Source organism: Pleurodeles waltl, chromosome 6 (assembly GCF_031143425.1).
Source record: "Pleurodeles waltl isolate 20211129_DDA chromosome 6, aPleWal1.hap1.20221129, whole genome shotgun sequence".
Lineage (NCBI taxonomy): Eukaryota > Metazoa > Chordata > Amphibia > Caudata > Salamandridae > Pleurodeles > Pleurodeles waltl.
Window position 1 is genome coordinate 1,425,589,078 of NC_090445.1, and position 16,826 is coordinate 1,425,605,903.

Consider the following 16,826-nt stretch of genomic DNA (forward strand, 5'->3'; position numbering starts at 1 on the left):
TGGATTTAGGGGCTGTCCTTGCAAGAGGGGGGCACTGCTGCGAAGTAGATGGGCTTTGTAGTAGCCGAGGCGGATTGATGAGAAGAGCCACATCAATAAAGGAACCAACAGCCAAATGTAAGTAGTCTCCAGACATGGCACCTAGCTGTTCGAGTGGTGAGTTTTGTGTCTGTGACCAAAGAAGAATCGTAACCTGTAAGATTCACCAAAGAGGAAGCACTGCAACCTCATCACCACATCTGAGACTGGTGCTGGCGGTGTCTCCGCTCACCTGAAGAGATCTGCTGGTGCTGTAACCAACATCCACACAACAGCTGTTGGAACCCAGGCGAGATTCCTGCTTGCTTCACTCAGGGGGCCATGTGGTGCAAACCCCATGGCCAGAAAGGACAAGTTACAAGACTATAACACCACATGCACTGCATGCACTATGATCTGACTGACAACCAAAGGTACTCCATGCGGCATAAGAACCATAGGAGGCCAAAACAAAGTCTAGATTGCCAGAAATGGAGGGCAGTTAAAATGGACAGCAGACCCAGCAGGTTGCCCTCTGAAATTTCCTAGACTTCCCAGGGTAGCCAGAGACTAAATTGGGAAGTGGCACATTAAACTTTTTTTAAATAATATTTAATGCGGTGTCTCAAATGAGTGAGTCTCCACCGTTACATTCTGCTATAATCACAGCAGGGTGATTAGAGTTACTTTGTTGCATTTCTGTAGGCTCTCTGGACCGATTATGTAAAATATTACACTGTGATACCGTTGTTAACTTGTATTGGCCGGTTTGTTGGGTTATGATTTTCTCAGCTTCTCCTTGAGTAAGCCTTGGACTGCTCAACTTCATTACCCTTATGCTCTTGTACTGAAAGGCAGTGGTGTAACAAAGGCCCCCACATCCCGCCACGGTGCCGGGGGGAACCCAAGCTCCACTGGGCTGCCTCAGCACCTGCACACTGTGCACACCCGGCAGGCGACCCCTCCCCCACCAGGTACTTTGCAGGGTACCCCCTCAAGTTTCCTTATGCCAATGCTGAAAGGGGGGGGGGTTGTACTTTGTGCTCTGTGTTGGGTCCAATAGTAAGGATCCAACTTAGAACTCCAGTGGTAAACGCTCTGATTGACACATGGTTGGCCCAGTAATCTCTGTTTGCCCTACCACACATCAAAACTTTCCCACATTAGCCCATCTTAGTTGTCTGCTGTTCTGAGCAGTATGCAGTCTTCCTTCAAGCACCCATTTCCCCCGAGCCATAGCTGTCATTTAATAGGCAATGATTTAATTATTTGACTCACTGAAACCAGTTTTATCTCTGAATAGGAAATGGCTGGAGGGGTTGTTTCCACCAATCAAACATTTTTTTTGAAGAGAGGATGTTTTTTTCTACATATCACCCTTAACACCCATGGTGCTCTTGACTAGCTGTTGGGTTAAATGGTAGCACCTCAAAGACGTTGACTATTTTATGGTTTATTGTCCCAGGTTATGAACTAAGTTTGAATAGGTAATGATTTGGTGCCTCTCTTCTTCACAACAGTTGTTTGAAGTTTGAGTATTTGTCTACCCTTTCTTGAAAAAGGATGGCATGCTAGTCTCTCTTAAGTCACGTGCTACCTCTGAATAGGAAATGCCTCTTTGGCTGGTTGCCCTCGTCCGTGTTTTGCCTATGATTGAGTGAATGTTGGACAGCCTGTCAAGCCATTTGATATCCTTGAATAACCTATAGTTGACGTGTCACTCTCCCCATGTTATGTGATATGCGTAACTCTTTCTCATTTATTTTCTTTAGGGATTTTGCATAACACACCGCTAATCACATTGCCCCTCTGTTTGTATCTCACAGTTGGACAGACCAGAAAGCTCCACAGAGATCTTAGAAACATGGCCTACAATAGATGCATTTCGATGGTGAAAGGCATCCTAGACTAGCTTGCCTCCTGAATCTTAATCATAATTGTCCCCTCTCAGAGGTGAGACATTTTTTTGATGTACTAAGGAGGGGTTGTCATAAGGTGGTATCAGGGCTTGTCCCTCGCATTGCACATGATGCCTTTGAATGGGCAATAATTGCAGTGTTGATCACCCCCATACAAAACGCCATGTTGAAGTGGAGGGTTGAAGTGGTTGACTCCCTTATTCTATATATTAACCTCCGGCAGGTTAGGGTGGGTCCCATGAACTGTGTTCTGTGTTTGCTGTGTGCAGGTGAAGACTTGGAAAGAATGCAGCTCTGTAGACTACTGTTATGAAACCACCTCACCACTGTTCTGTGTTGGGCGGGCTCACCAGAGCAGCAGAAACCACGTGTTCCACTCGCAACGCGGCCACGACCCTCAGCCACGCGAAAGTACCAATCCTTACACCTGCTGGTACTAAGCACGAGCACAGTAGAGTGTTATTGTTACCAAAAGGTTTTTTTATTAAGGCGTCAGATTACAGTATGCAAATCCATCGTCCAAGTTTTTCTGGCAATAGCTGTAACCCGGGGCCACCGAAATATTATTCCAGAAACTTTTGTCGCATACCGATGACTCCACGTGTCAACCGAATTTCAAACTATGATGTCATCAGTTGCACTCAAGTCGAGATGCGCCGTTTTACAAATAATTTTGAGCTGAAAATTGGATTTCTAAGCTTGCGCGAGGGAAGCAAATGAAACCTGTCAGAGACTCATCGTCTAATTGCATTTATACAGAATAAAAGACAGCAGAGGGAAGAGCCGGGCTGAAGTGGAGCTGACATTACATCCTCTATTGAGATGTCAGCAGCGCTGTAATTAAGCGGTGACACTTGCATGCTGCCCTCCTCGGGGACAGTCGCGGTGCCATGCCAAACGTGCAAGGATGGTACGCATGTTAACCCCATTGCCCTCTGCGTGCATTCCCCAACCCGTGATCTCTCAATCCCCACTGCAGCAGCAGAGAGCAGTGCCACGGAATACCGAAGGCAGAGGTCTGTGATTGAGGGAGGGGGGTGGGGGGATATTCCTCGGCATGCTAAATAGACGTAACACAAGCGGCATAGTGGTGCTATTCCAGAGCCAAAGCATGTGCCGAACTACATGCCTGTAACAGCATTTAGCTGAAATAAACATGCCCAAATACAGTATATGCATAAAGTAATACATTTGATGCACGGTTGTTAAACTCGGGTTTTGATTAACATGCAGACTTTCAAGTGCAGGCAGCAATGAGATGACCTAGGCTGACTATTCACATGATTTGACACCATCCCGTAGGTATTTTTTTAGCTTCTGGTAGTACTTTTCCTGTTTAGACCAGTTTGCACACCCATCAAAATTATTGCTCTCGTGCTAGATCATAATTTTAAACTGCTTTGTGGGATCCGGGTACACCATTAGTTTCATCCCTGAGCTCTTAGTCCGCTCTCAACATCAGAATGGAATTCAAGCAGTTCTCGGCTGTACCTTTTTTAAAATATATGCACTGAACGCTTCACGGGGGAAGGGGGGGAGGTAGCTGCCCATTCCTTCTGACTGAAAACATTAAAACTAACTGCTGTATTTTCATACGATATACCTGATAATGTGTTAAATTCTACTCAGCATATTCACATAGGTTTATACTTTTTGTCAAGCCATTATATGCCTCTTCCCATGCCGATCTTGTGTGAGGACAGTCCTGCCTTCCAATCAGGGGTGTTTCAGAGACTCCCCATCACCAGGGGAAGGGCATCAGGCCACTTGAGATACATGGAAGCACACACTTTTTAATCAAGGATTTAGCCTCCTATTGGTCAGTTTGACAACATAACACACCTCTGGCCTGTAACTACAATTAAGTCTTTGGTCCACCTGCAGGGCCAGGTACAGCATATGTATAGCCTTATTATTCAAATGAGCTCCACGATCTGACTCCAAAGAAACAGACAAGCCAAAACGAGTGACCAAGTCCCTCAATAATAGCTTGGCTAGAGTGAGACTCTTATTTTTCCTTGTTGGGTATGCTTCCACCCAATGTGAAGCAATACACACTACAGTTAGGGCCTACGGGCTCCTCAACAAAATCAAGCAGCATACGATTGAAAGGACCACCTGATCTCCCTGTATGACTCATTGTCACTGCAGTTCTTCTGCCTTTCTTCAACTGCTGACAAGTAACATAGATTATTGGCAATGAAACGGAACCGGGGATTGAAGCACTGTGTTTTAAACTGGTGTACCACTGCAGGCCTCCCTATCTGGGTTGGGCTGTATAAATGTCTACCAATGCCAGGCAATAGAGCTTCTAGCAGGACAGGTCTCCCGTCTATTGAAATCTAGATCTCATCTTGATTCTTCACATACCCATCTCTGATGCAAGCTTCCTGTTCACTTCCTGTGACTTCTTCCTGCAAACTCTTAAACTCTTCCTACTTATCATAAAAATGCTCATTAAATGGCTTGTAACAACACCAGTTTCAGAATTGTCTGAATAGTCTGTATTCAGTGTACAAGACCCAGGAGCACAGTATCTGGCTAGCTATTACATCCATTAGCAGTCACAAAATCAAATCCAGTCTTGGGTGCTGCACATTCTATAACCGCTGTTTCAGTGGACTACTCTAGAGCCTCAAACAGGTCCATAACACAATTTCTGTTTTGGATGTGGGAGCCAGAAGAAGTCACGAAACCCCTCTGGGACAACAACTGTCCAAAATTGTGGACCACTCCAAACCCGTATTGGCTATCAATATAGATGGTGACTCTTAAATTGTTAATGACACTACAGGCTCTAGTAAGAGCAATCAGTTCAGCCTTCAGTACAGAAGTTACATTGCACAAACAGGAAGCTTCAATTACACCTTCTTATGTGCATAGGCTGCTTTCAAAATCCCTCATTTATCTCTTAAACAAGAGCTGCCCACAAACAACATGCACTCGGGCCCTTCCAGAAGTGGGTCTCAAATATTGGGTCTTGGTTTGGTACAGAATTCTGTAACATTAAGACAAGCATGGTCAACCCCATTGTTATTGTAGTTGGTGACAAGCAAAGACAACACTGTAGCAGGGCTTAGGCTTCTTCATCTCCAAAGAATACTTTTATCTGGGACAAGAATAAGCTGTTCATATTTGGTGAGTCTAGTATGTGTCTTGTGCTGTGTTTGCATGCAGGTTAGCAAGATCTCAACAGAATGGGGAACTATTACCATCAGGGAATAGCCCATAACTATCCTGTCACAATGTTGAATGCTGACACCAACTGTGGCCACTGCCTTTAGGCAACACTGCAACCCTGCCGCTACTGGTTCAAGAGTGGTGGAGAATCAATAAACAGGGCATTTAGAATTGCCATAGGTCTGTGTAAGTACAGAGAGGTAGAAGTTATCCCTTTCACTGCAGTAACAAAATTAAATCTTTATTATAAGCTGGCTGGCATTCCTAGGCCGGGATGTGGCAGAGTCTTTCTCTCAGCTCGAGGACGGAACTTATACATTCATTGTCACAAGGTAGCGGATCAGACACACTGCTGAGTGTCGGACTCTATAGAGGCTTTGACACTAGGGACAAGTTTGAAATCCACTGACGATAGTAGCTCACCATTCCCTCACAATTTCAGATTTCTGTTCATGTTGTGATAGAGTTTATTTTCAATATGATAGACTTCCTTCTGACAGTATTGCAGTTTGATTGGAGGCACTTTTGTACATTATCCGCCAAATGGTTCAACAGGGAAATGGTGTCTTGTCTGCATGCATCTCATGTTGTTAATGTCACCAATAGGTCATTGATGTATTGAACTAGAGCTGAATTACATGGCAACTGCAAGGACTCCAGATTCATTTTCAATATCTGATTGTAGTTTGAGGGGCTTCATGTGTATCCTTGTGGAACTTGTCACCATGCCAGAACTTTATTTTGAAATTCGGAACACAAAGAGGAACTGACTGACCTCATGCAAGGGATTTGAAAAGAATGCTTTGCACAGATTAATGACTGTGAACCACTCAGCATTGCAAGATATTTAAAAGAGTATCATGGCAGGACTTGGTACCACAGGACAACATGAGACTACAACATAATTGACTATTCGCAGGTCCTGAACAATTCTCCACTATTTATTTGGTTTTTGCAAACCCATGATAGGTTAATGTTAGGGACTCACAAATATTTCTCATAAGATGCTTTGCCCTAACAGGGACTCAAATACCGGGGTAATTCCAGCCACTTCGTCTGGTGAGAGGTTGTGTTGGGGCATTCAGGGATACTCTATATTCTTCTTTATTGTTATTCTCACAAGATCAGCATATTTTTTAAGGCCAGTATAATCCCAGACTTCCTCCTTCACGGAGTCCTTTAAGTCAGGGCGTAAGACTTCTTTGACAAAACCGAGAATAGTCCAGTGGCTGACGTTTGTATTCTTAATTTCAAGTCTACATCCTCATTGTGTGTCTGGAGCTCCACACCACCCAGTGCACAATAGATCATGCAGTTTAATTTACAGATTAGATCCCTGTCCAATGGATTGACTAGACTAGATTTACATATCACAAACTTGTGGTTCTTTTCCAGGGGACCTATTTTCAGGGGGACTTTAGCAGAAACAGGATTCACAATCGGCTTATTAGAGATGCCTTCAAAAACTGACCACTCAAAGCTGTGGAGTGCAGTTGTGAGTGGTCAGTTCAGTGGATTGGGTAATAGTATTGTTGCATATTACATTGTGATTAGCTGAGAACTGCTGGTTATTTCAATTTTACCCTTATTGATTTAGCACTCTCTAATGTAATAGCCAATCCCAGAGCAGGACCCCACCAACAGACCTTTACCAGCTTGATTTTGCATGATGTAACTCCCAACACCTGAAAGCATCTCTCACTCAATGGTGAACAGCTTTGCAATTGCAAATTATCAATAAGATAACAGTAACTCTTGTCTGCCACTGCCACTAAAGAAAATTCAAAGTCACCAATTACTCTAGGGGAAGTATGGGGGATAAGGCCTTCTTGACGTTATTACACATATGAAGGGAAATCTCGACCAGCAGGAACTCACCCTGACGAGTGTGGCCTACTCTTGTGCACAAGTATTCAACCAAACACCAATCTTAGTTGTACATCCTCACAAGAGAACACCACGACGCTCAACAGCACACAATATAATACGCATAATCCTACTTATCCTCGAATTCACAGGATTTCGCATCTGCCTCAGGAATGCCAAAACATCGCCAGTTCTCCGATCTGGACCATGGAACCTCTGTACACAGAGTCAGCTGGGGCAGATTATAGGTCAAATCTAACTTTCTAAACCTCAGCAGGAACCATCCTCTGCTACCAATATTCTTTCATCGGGGGATGGGTTTCCACTGTGCAGATTATTGGTGCTTACTAAAGTACTAGCTGCTCTTAAGTAGATGGACCTTGATCCAAGGCTTATGTTTGGCATTAACAAATCAGCACCAGAGACTATTTAAAGCGTTCATATGCTAATTGAGTAAATTTCAGTTTCCCCGGAAGGGACAGTCCCTAATATGAAGCTAAGAAATTGAAAGAATGGGGGAAAGGAAGCAGAAGGTATCAGCAAGTAAAGCCTCTATTAGCATAATCAAATAAAGGTTTAGTCAGGTAAAAGAGAAAGAATTTGCTCAGAAGTCTAACTCTTTGAGCAGGAAAAAAAAAGTCGAGAGAGAGTGGAAAAAGGGCATCTGCTGTCAAGCAGGTGGAAAGGGCATTTCTATAAATCTAACTGGCTCAGCAGTGCACAATTCAACATAACATTTTCAGTGGTTTAAAACACTCCCCGCAGTTCCCAGAGAGAGGTAACCAATCAGGAGTATACATTGATGATACAGTTTTAGAGGTCTTCTTCCCAGGCATCGCGCAATGGAAGTTTTCCAGCTGCATGCCCTTTAAGAGATAGCTTGTAATACGATGATACATCGTGGTCAGCTTGTCCAATCTGCAGGTGTTGGAATTTTTTATTCACTCTCTATGAAACACCCTCTGATAAACTATTCTCAAATAAACTAAAACAACAGGTCAATTAATTAATTCAAACTACTGCAGCTTGGAGCTCGGCTCCTAAACTGAGAGAAAAGTGAGGCAGAATCACAGCAGCCAAAATGCACATTTTCGACGTTAGCGTGAGAGTTTAAATTGAGGCCCACATTAATAATGGCAAATTTCATGTGAACACACTACAATGTAAAATCCCATGTTATACATGAATATATGTCATGTAGTCAGTGCACAAATGTGTATAGATTAGTCGACCTGAAAATAGTGACAGAGCGTCAACATCAGACACAGGAGACCAATAAACCTCAAATACATTAGGCTTGGAGAAGCTGGAGAACATGTCAGTGGAAAATACATACCCACATAGTGAGAGTCAGAGCTTCCAGAACCAGGTAGATCAGTTGCTCTGCACTAGCCACATGTTACCAGCAATAGTAGTAGCTCTTCCAGGTAAATAGAGGTCCTACCATTTGCAGAAACGAGCTGTCTCTTACGATGACAGCGCTTATGCTTCAGTTCTAGCCTAGCCTATTTGTTCCTTCACCTTTGTTGTTTTCCTAACTCTGAATTCCTTCAGTTCTTTAGCCTTTATTTCCCTGCGACCAGAGGCAATCAGTGGTGTAGCTGGTGCAGTGTACCACGGCACAGAGGTGGGTGGGGACCTACTCTCCCCTGCTCCAGCCACAGTTATTTTAGAGGACTTACTCTTAATTTGTTTTTGAACGCAAAGCCTATGTGGACATGGATGTGTGTTTACTCCTGTGGAGTGTGGGTGTTGTACTTGGGTGCAGAGGATAAGGTAGAATTGGAAAAGAGATGGAGAAAATGGACGAAAGAAAAGAAGAGGGGGAAAAGGAAGCAGAGGAGGAGAGAAAAATGTGCAGATTTGGTAGGAGGGAATAATCATCTTAAAGACGAAGAAGAGCAAGGAGGCTGGAGAAGAGGAGGAGAAAGGAGACAGGAAGTAATGATGTGTGGGAGGGAAGAAATGAAGGAGATAAGGAGCAGAGAGAAGAGGTGAGGAGTGATACAGAGGAAAGGGTGGGGGGAGAGAATGAAACGGTAAGAGGGAGGAGTCAAAAAGATAAAGAGGAGACATGGAAACACAGTTAGGATGAGAAACTTGGATGCTGAACTGCAGGTTTCATCAGTGCAGCAAGTGTAGTGTCACCAAAGTATAGGCATGGGAGGGGTCCACTGTATCCCAATTAAGCCTGCCTTTGAATACCTTCCTGGGGGGAAAGCAGGTAAGGGGCCTGTTTTTCTGGCTTCCATTAGGGCCCATGACATAAAAGCTGTGCCACTGTCCATGACGTGCAAATATGTTTGTTAGTTTTGTCTCACTCCTTTCCAGTACTGCAGTGGTGCTACATATTTACTCTGCTTGCTTTTGAGTAGGACTCTAGATACGATTGGGGCTAGTTATAGCACACTCCACCAGGTAAATCTAGGTCCTATTGTTGAGATAACACTATTCATATCGCTTTTGTGTGTTGTTCCGTCACTAACCTAACCAAACCTAGTTTCTGCTCCAGGTGTTGATCATTTATGACTGTTTCTTCATCACATTCTTCACAGTTCAAACACCTCACTCTCACATTAGTCGTGATTGTAGCAAATTTATAATTTATTTACCCAGTAAATTGATTATTGTTCAGTTAACATAATTTAATATCATGCATATGGTCCAGGTTTTCCTTTCACTCAAACACTTTGTGTTTATAAAATTAAAAAATGAGTAAATATAAAAATGTTCTTTTAACACTGCCCGGATTCAGACACTCACCAGTGCTGCTTAACTTCTGACTAATTAACATAAATAAATATGTACAAAACCTTATATTTTTGACATATGGCAATGTTTCTAGAAGGAGATGTGACTCTCATCACTTCAGTACTTCACAAAGCAAAATTCTGTCACCCTTCTATTCCTATTTTGAATCCCACCCAGCACGGCCTCTATTCAGTTTTTCTGGCCACTTTTGTAATCTGTGCCTTAGTTCGGCTTCATTGTGTCTCAACAGAGCTGGTTCTTGCTCTTGGGTTTGTCGCTCTTGTTGCTGTTCTTCGTTTCTGTTCTTATACCTCTGAGTCTTGTGTGTCTCTTGTTACCAGTGTGTTTTTGAATCTCTCAGATTGGTGGTATACGGTATTTTCCTGGGTACTTGCGCGGTTACATGCCAGTTTATGGAAAGTCTGAGAGTTAAGGGCAAAACTAACCAACATAAAGTGCGCTTCTGTGGAGGCAGTGTTACATTTACCAAACTCCGAGAGGGCACTCACCTGTCTTGTAACATGTAAGGTGTGTGATGGAAGTCCTGTATGTGACTCCTGCTGTGCACCTCCTCTGTGAAGCACAGTGACTGCATTATTAGGAATATTTAGGTATTTGTTGAATCTTAAATAACAAGCATGGGCAAAAGCCAATAGGCCGGGACTTTGCAAGATTAGAATGTTTTTATTTATTTATACTTTGCAAACATATGCAATGTGCAAAAAATGTCGCCAACCTGTATAAAATCAAGCAGTGGTCCAGTAGCCCAGACACCCTAGCGTTGCACTTAAATAAACTACTTTTCAGGCAACTTTGTACCTATAATCTGAGAAAAATCCTATCACTCACAATGCCAGACAGACAGTGTATGAACTGGCCTGGCGCACTGCCTTATTCCATATGCTGTGGTGGGTGGAAGTAGAATGTGAATAATCCTTAAACCAGTCAATAGATGACATGGACTGACCAAAACCTCCTGTGCGTATGTTTGAATATAAATGACTCTTCAAGAAGTCCACTAGGCCCTAGATTCGGCTAGACTCACACCTTCTCAGCTCCAGGATACCCTTCCCCTGTGAAAGTGCACGCTACAAATCTGCATAACATGTCTGTATATAAATACACATATATTATTTTTTCCTTACTTATTATCACATTCTTCCATTCAAGTCCATCTCTGGGAGATTATGCCTAGCAAAAGAACCCTAACCATTGCCTTTGTTTCATTAGCAGTTTATGTATTACAAGAAGTCCTTAAAATGCTGTTTATAAAATATTTTCCATAGTTGAAACAAAGTAAAAAACTTAATAAGGAAGACACAAGTTTTTGTAGCTTTTTCTTCAGCTGCAATGTGACTAGGTTTCTCTGTGCGAATTGACCTAACACTGTAATCATTTGGCATATTTCCCACTATATTGGTTGTCTCTGGTTATACACAGGTAAAGCTACCACAACAACTCTCTTGGGCACAACCCTTTTCTGAACTTTTACATTTGTTTTTTCTAATTTTTGCTTTGAGCTGTGCTCTCAGAGCAGCGTTACAGTTAATGCCAAATTACCCCTTTTAACACTTTTATAACATGACTGCTTTACATTGCAGCACCTGTACACCGTATGCAAATAGTAAGGCCTAGCTTCAAAGCATCCAATACGATACTTGTTGAAAAAGAACTATTAGTTGTGATGCAGTGAATCTTCCCAAAATATTTGCAATTGGTCCTCCTGAGTTGGAGGATTATAAACAAGCATTTTCAATGCAACGGGTCTCGCATTTGTTCGAGTTAGAGCTATTAGCGTTGTAAAGCAAAAAAAAGCAGCGCGACTGCGCTATGTAAAATGCAGCGCGATCGCACTGCGTGTAAAATAAACTGATAAAGTAGTCCGGACTCCAGGCTGAAAACATCGAGCCTCGTATGTTTTTGGTACTTTACCGGTGCTGTGTAGGTGGGCTAAACACCAGAAAAGGCATGACGTATGCATGCCTTTCACAAATGAAAGCAAGCTGATTTTAAAAGGCAAGCCCACAAACCAATGTAATGGACTGACGTGGCATGGGCGTGGTTTCAAGCCCAAAGTGAGATTACAGAATAGATGGAGCACTTTGTGCTCGCCCATAAAAATGAGTTGAATGCAGGTAACCACGGATAAAGGCCATGGGAACAATTAACTCTAGAGGTAGGAAAATGACTATGCCGTATTCGAGTTGGTGGGTTTTCATGTGTTTTAAACACACAAAAAGTTGAGTGAATGGTGTGTGTGCCCATGTATGCATAATGTATTCTTCAAAGATTATAATCTTGGTAGATCGGAATAAACCTTTCATCTGTAGACACAGGATTTAGTGACAACCATTGAATGTTGCTATCACAACATTTATTATTAAAGCACTGGTGTCAAGTTTATGATGGGAGAGGGAAATAAGAAAGGCATGGGGAGGAGAACAAAGTTGAAGAGATCCAGAGCACGTGAGCGCCTGAGCAAACTGACAGACCTAAGACCACTCAGTGTGGTCAGGCCTCATCATGAACATTTTCTAAAGGCAGATGAATTCAAAGAGAGTTTGATGAGGGACAAATAAATGAGGGAATGTTAGTAGGTTTTTGAGGAGGCACAGCTTGAAGAAGAAAGAGGGATAGGGATTCTGGAGAGGAATAAGGGAGACTAAATACTACAGAGGCCAGTTGAGTCCCCATAAATGGACACTAAACAACAAAGGGAAGCCATGGGCACTTACTAAGTGAAGGATAGTCCTGCATCATACCTTTCCAGGCTACCTAAACTCCATCTCTTTACCCATCAATGAGAACCATTTGATAGCCATGATAGGGAAAAAAGGGTCTAAGGGCAGCTTGGCGCACTGTGCTTTTAAAACATGCAAAGCTTTTATTCATGGGCGCATTACTTTTAGAAATTCACACAAGTGGGGAGTAAGCAGGAGCGGCTCAAGGGAAGGTGAAGGGGGTGATGTGTGGAAGGAATTAAAATAAAATAAAAAATAAAATAAAAAAAAACACTTACCCCCTTACCTCTACTCTGCGTGCCTCTCCCCTCTTGTTTCTCCTTCTCCTCGCTGCAGGCACAGGCTCCCATCCTGCCCTGCGGCAAGTCCTGACGCTGCTCGAAGCAGCATCAGGATTGGCTGGGAGGATTGGCAGGGAGTGCTCAGCCAGGATGCTCCCAGACAGCCTAGGAGCCTATGCAGGAGAGCCTACAGCGCATGTGTGTTTGGCCGGCCCCTTACAGCCAGCCAAACACACATGCGCTTTGAGTGAGAATGCTGTGCACCCCCCCCTATGCACGTCATCCCAGTGGCCCCACCCCTTTTACCAAACAACAATAATAAAAGTTTGGTAAAAGTTGTCGCTGCTGGGGGAGGGGGCTCTGGGAGTAAGGAGGGTTATTGTTTCATTGAATGTCCTCAGAGCACTCTGTCCAGGCCTGGGCTTTCATTAAACAACCTAGGGCAAGCTTAAATTTGATTAATTTGCTCATGTTGAACCAATTGGACTTAACAGCCTGTTGGTAGTCCTATTTAGGAGCAAAGCCCAGGACTGGAAATATGGGTTGACAATTAAAAAAAGGCAGAATTCACTCGCATAGGTTATCTTTTAAGTTTGGAATACTTTTCCAATTTTAGTATGTGTAAATGAGGCCATGGGTATTTTTGTGATTTCCATTTACAGCCATGCAAAGCATTTTTGCACAAGTAAATGTACATATTGCAAACGTGCTCATATGTAAATAAAATCCCACAGTACAAATTCACTTTCAAACTTTTATTCTCTATGCTGAGAAAGTTTTCCCCTTGGAGAAGTCCCTTCCTCTATACCCCTGCCAATTTTTGTGGTGACCCCTCTCCATTTCTGCCCTGAACACTGATTACTAAATATCCGACATTGTCGGAGGTGTGAATAGGTCATGAAAAAGTTTGTTAATGTCTCACACACATTAATATGTGGATGTTCATAAAACGTTATTGGACACCTAGACTTTACACCTGCTTTTCCCAGTCCTCATATAAGATTTACCCAATGAGAGAAGCATGTGTTGCTAAATCTTTGTGCAGAGTTTTGTGATTACCGAACGTATATTTTCATTTGTGAATCAAGCCATTTCTGTATGTAAGTTGATGGCTTGAGAACCGGGCCCATTGTGTCTTAATGGCAAGGAGGTGGCAGCCGTAAGAGTAGTTCACACTTACAGAAAAAAAATGTAGCGCCTATCTTAAATGGGCCTTTCGTTAATGTTATGGGGCATGCATTTTTACTGTGAATTTCTGCTATATGTCAGGTACCCTAGTCCTATCAGAACCTGGGCATGATTGGCTGTTCTAGAATTGTCCTGGACTAGCTCAAAGCGGGCTGTCGATATTACATTTGGTTGCGCTTCATATTAACGACACTGTAATTAGTTTTACAAAGGAAGGGAATGATTATAGAGAACTATTACCAAAGGGAAGTGAAAGTATGCACATTGTGCGTCCAGGGGCAGAGAGGATCTGGGGGCCAGATCTTCTTCTTCTCCTTGCCCACTGGCTGGTGCCCAGCAAGGTCGATGCTGTGAAATACATTTTGTAAAAGAAATGTAAGCATTTAATTTGCAAAAGCATTATCCACCAAAGTCTGGATGGGTGTCTGTATCTTTCTAAATGAATTGTTTGCATTTCAAATGTGAAATGCTTCACAGTTCATATTACCTGTTGTGTTGCACAGCGGCTCAGGCAGTGGTTGATGTCACTGTTGTCCGGCTTTACCCGCTTTGTTTCGGGCAGGACCTGAGTGTCTTCGGTTGGTAACCTGCTCCCTTACCATGCACTGCTTATGACCTCACGTAAAGAATCTTCACAAAACTGTCCGAAAAAAAGTTAATCCACCTCAGCTCCTGTCTTGAAATCTTTGGGGTGATCCATCAAGCAGGGGCCAAAAAAAAGAGGGGTCGCAAAATGCGTTTTCCACATGCAATTTTCCATAGGCAAATTAGACACAGCTTCAGTGGAAAACACTGAACTGAATTACATCAAATTTGGTCAAACTTGGTATAAATCCGTAAAGTAATTTGTGAAAAATATAGGTTCAAAATGTATGAATTTCCGGGGGATATAACATATCAAAAGATCTGATCTGATTGGCTGCCACTACATCAACAAAGATGTGGCGGCAGCCATTTTAGGAGTCAGTCTCCTGTCCTCCAGAAAGGTTAAAAAAAAATTCTGGGTAGCAGGCTATGGATAACCTGCCCCTAGGATTGTTGTATGGATCCCTGCGCTGTGGCCAAAAATGTAACTTTTTAAATCGGTTCTGTGGAGGATCCGCAGATCTGATTAAAAAAAAAAAGTGACCTCCCGCCCTTTACAAAAGTAAGAGCCCCGCGGGCCAGGGTCTGTGGGGTCGGCACACTGCCTATTTTTTGGGGAGTGGGGTGCGCAACCCCCCTTCCTGAGCCATTAATGGGTCCTGGGGGCCCACACCCCACCAGGTCTGGTATGATTTCAAAATGAGAGGGTGGCATGCAGGGGACACAACCAAGCTTCTTTTTTTCTATTGTGGTGGGGCTGCAGGGAGCACAGCAGCCACCCTAACAACATTTTTTAAACATTGAGGTAAGTCCCCTAGGGCACTGAATCCATGACTCCAGCAGAGCTTACCATATATTTGAAGCACTTCGAGCTACAGCTGCATGCTCTTCAGCTGGAGTGCAGGGACCCCTTGTGGTTTGTTCTATGGCTACAATTAGTGGCCTAAAATATGTTTTAAAAAACTCGGACATGTTTAATATTTTCTTTAATGATTTATGGAAAACATGTTGTGGTAATCACTAATATTAAACATTGCAATGTGTGAATTTACAAAATGTACATTTGATTATAGTTATTGGTGACTTTTTGACAAAGTCAGTTGATCTGGTTTATAGATGTTGCTGTGCTGATCTCCTGATAAAGCTAATGTGCCTCATTTTTATGTTCTAGTGGTCTGACCCACTGACAGGGCACTTGAGGGGGTTCGGTGTTCACTGGTGGTTGGGCTTCCAACCCCATTCCACCCAGGGAAATGGGCATCTTACTTTACATTAAAAAAATAAAAATTCACTCAAAAAACGTTTGCATGCCCTAAAATAACTATAACTTGCACCCTTGCAATGTGCTGCTAATTTCTTCTCCAAAACATTACTCATGACTTGCTCTATGACTTCACGGACAAAATTGTGCATGGCGGGGCGTGAGTTAGGGTTACTTGAGATAACTAACTGGTGAATTTCAGCTTTTTATGTAACGCCCCCTCTCCATGCGTCAGTGTGTGACTGGGTCTGGGAGTGGGTGCATGAGGGTGTCTGTGGGTCTTTGAGTGGGTGTGTGAGAGTCTGAGTAGGTATGTGAGTGGGAGAACGAGATTGAAAGAGAGGGAGAGGGAGAGAGAGAGAGAGTTTTTTAGGCTTTGATGTATGATATACTTAGACTGAGATACTTCTGCACAATTTGAAAAGAAAAATGTATTTGCCATAACTATAACTCGTGCCCTAAGGTAACTATAACTCGCACACTCGCCATGCACTGCTAATTACCCTACAAATTACGGCACTCATGACTTCTCTGATAACATCAATATATATATATAGCCCCTGAGTAACTTATCACCCTTCCCTGGCGGTATAATCTGCCTCTATGTTCATCGTATAAAATTGGCAGCAGTCATGCAACAGACTTTGAAAATGAAAACAGAAGTGGATAAATGTGAGGCCATTATAAGAAATCGCAGGGAGGATGCAAGTGGCATTGAAGAGATAGGAGAATGCCTTACAAGAGTCAGAAGTTGGGGGCAGCTCACTTTTATTGAAGTTCACACTTGGTTCTAAGATAGGGTTACATGTTACAGAGAGGTGGATGCAGAAGGCGAGTTGCACAGCTCTTGCCTGACCCAGAGTGACACAGGTTGGAGAGGTTGCCGTAGAAGGCAGAGCTGTTAAACTGCAGCATGTCCCCCACACCCTTAATTTTACATGGCCAAGAAAAGGCGACTTTGGTGCAGTGTTTATTATTTTTAGAGGGCTGTGATATTTCTCGGCAGGCATGATGGATGGCAGCTTAAATTTGTGGC

The 16,826-nt window shown here is 43.0% G+C and overlaps 1 protein-coding gene across 2 annotated transcripts in view; it reads left to right on the forward strand.

Annotated features, from left to right (window-relative positions):
• LRMDA (leucine rich melanocyte differentiation associated) overlaps positions 1-16,826 on the forward strand; it is a 2,333,900-nt gene that overhangs the window by 1,439,040 nt on the left and 878,034 nt on the right. The window lies entirely within an intron of this gene.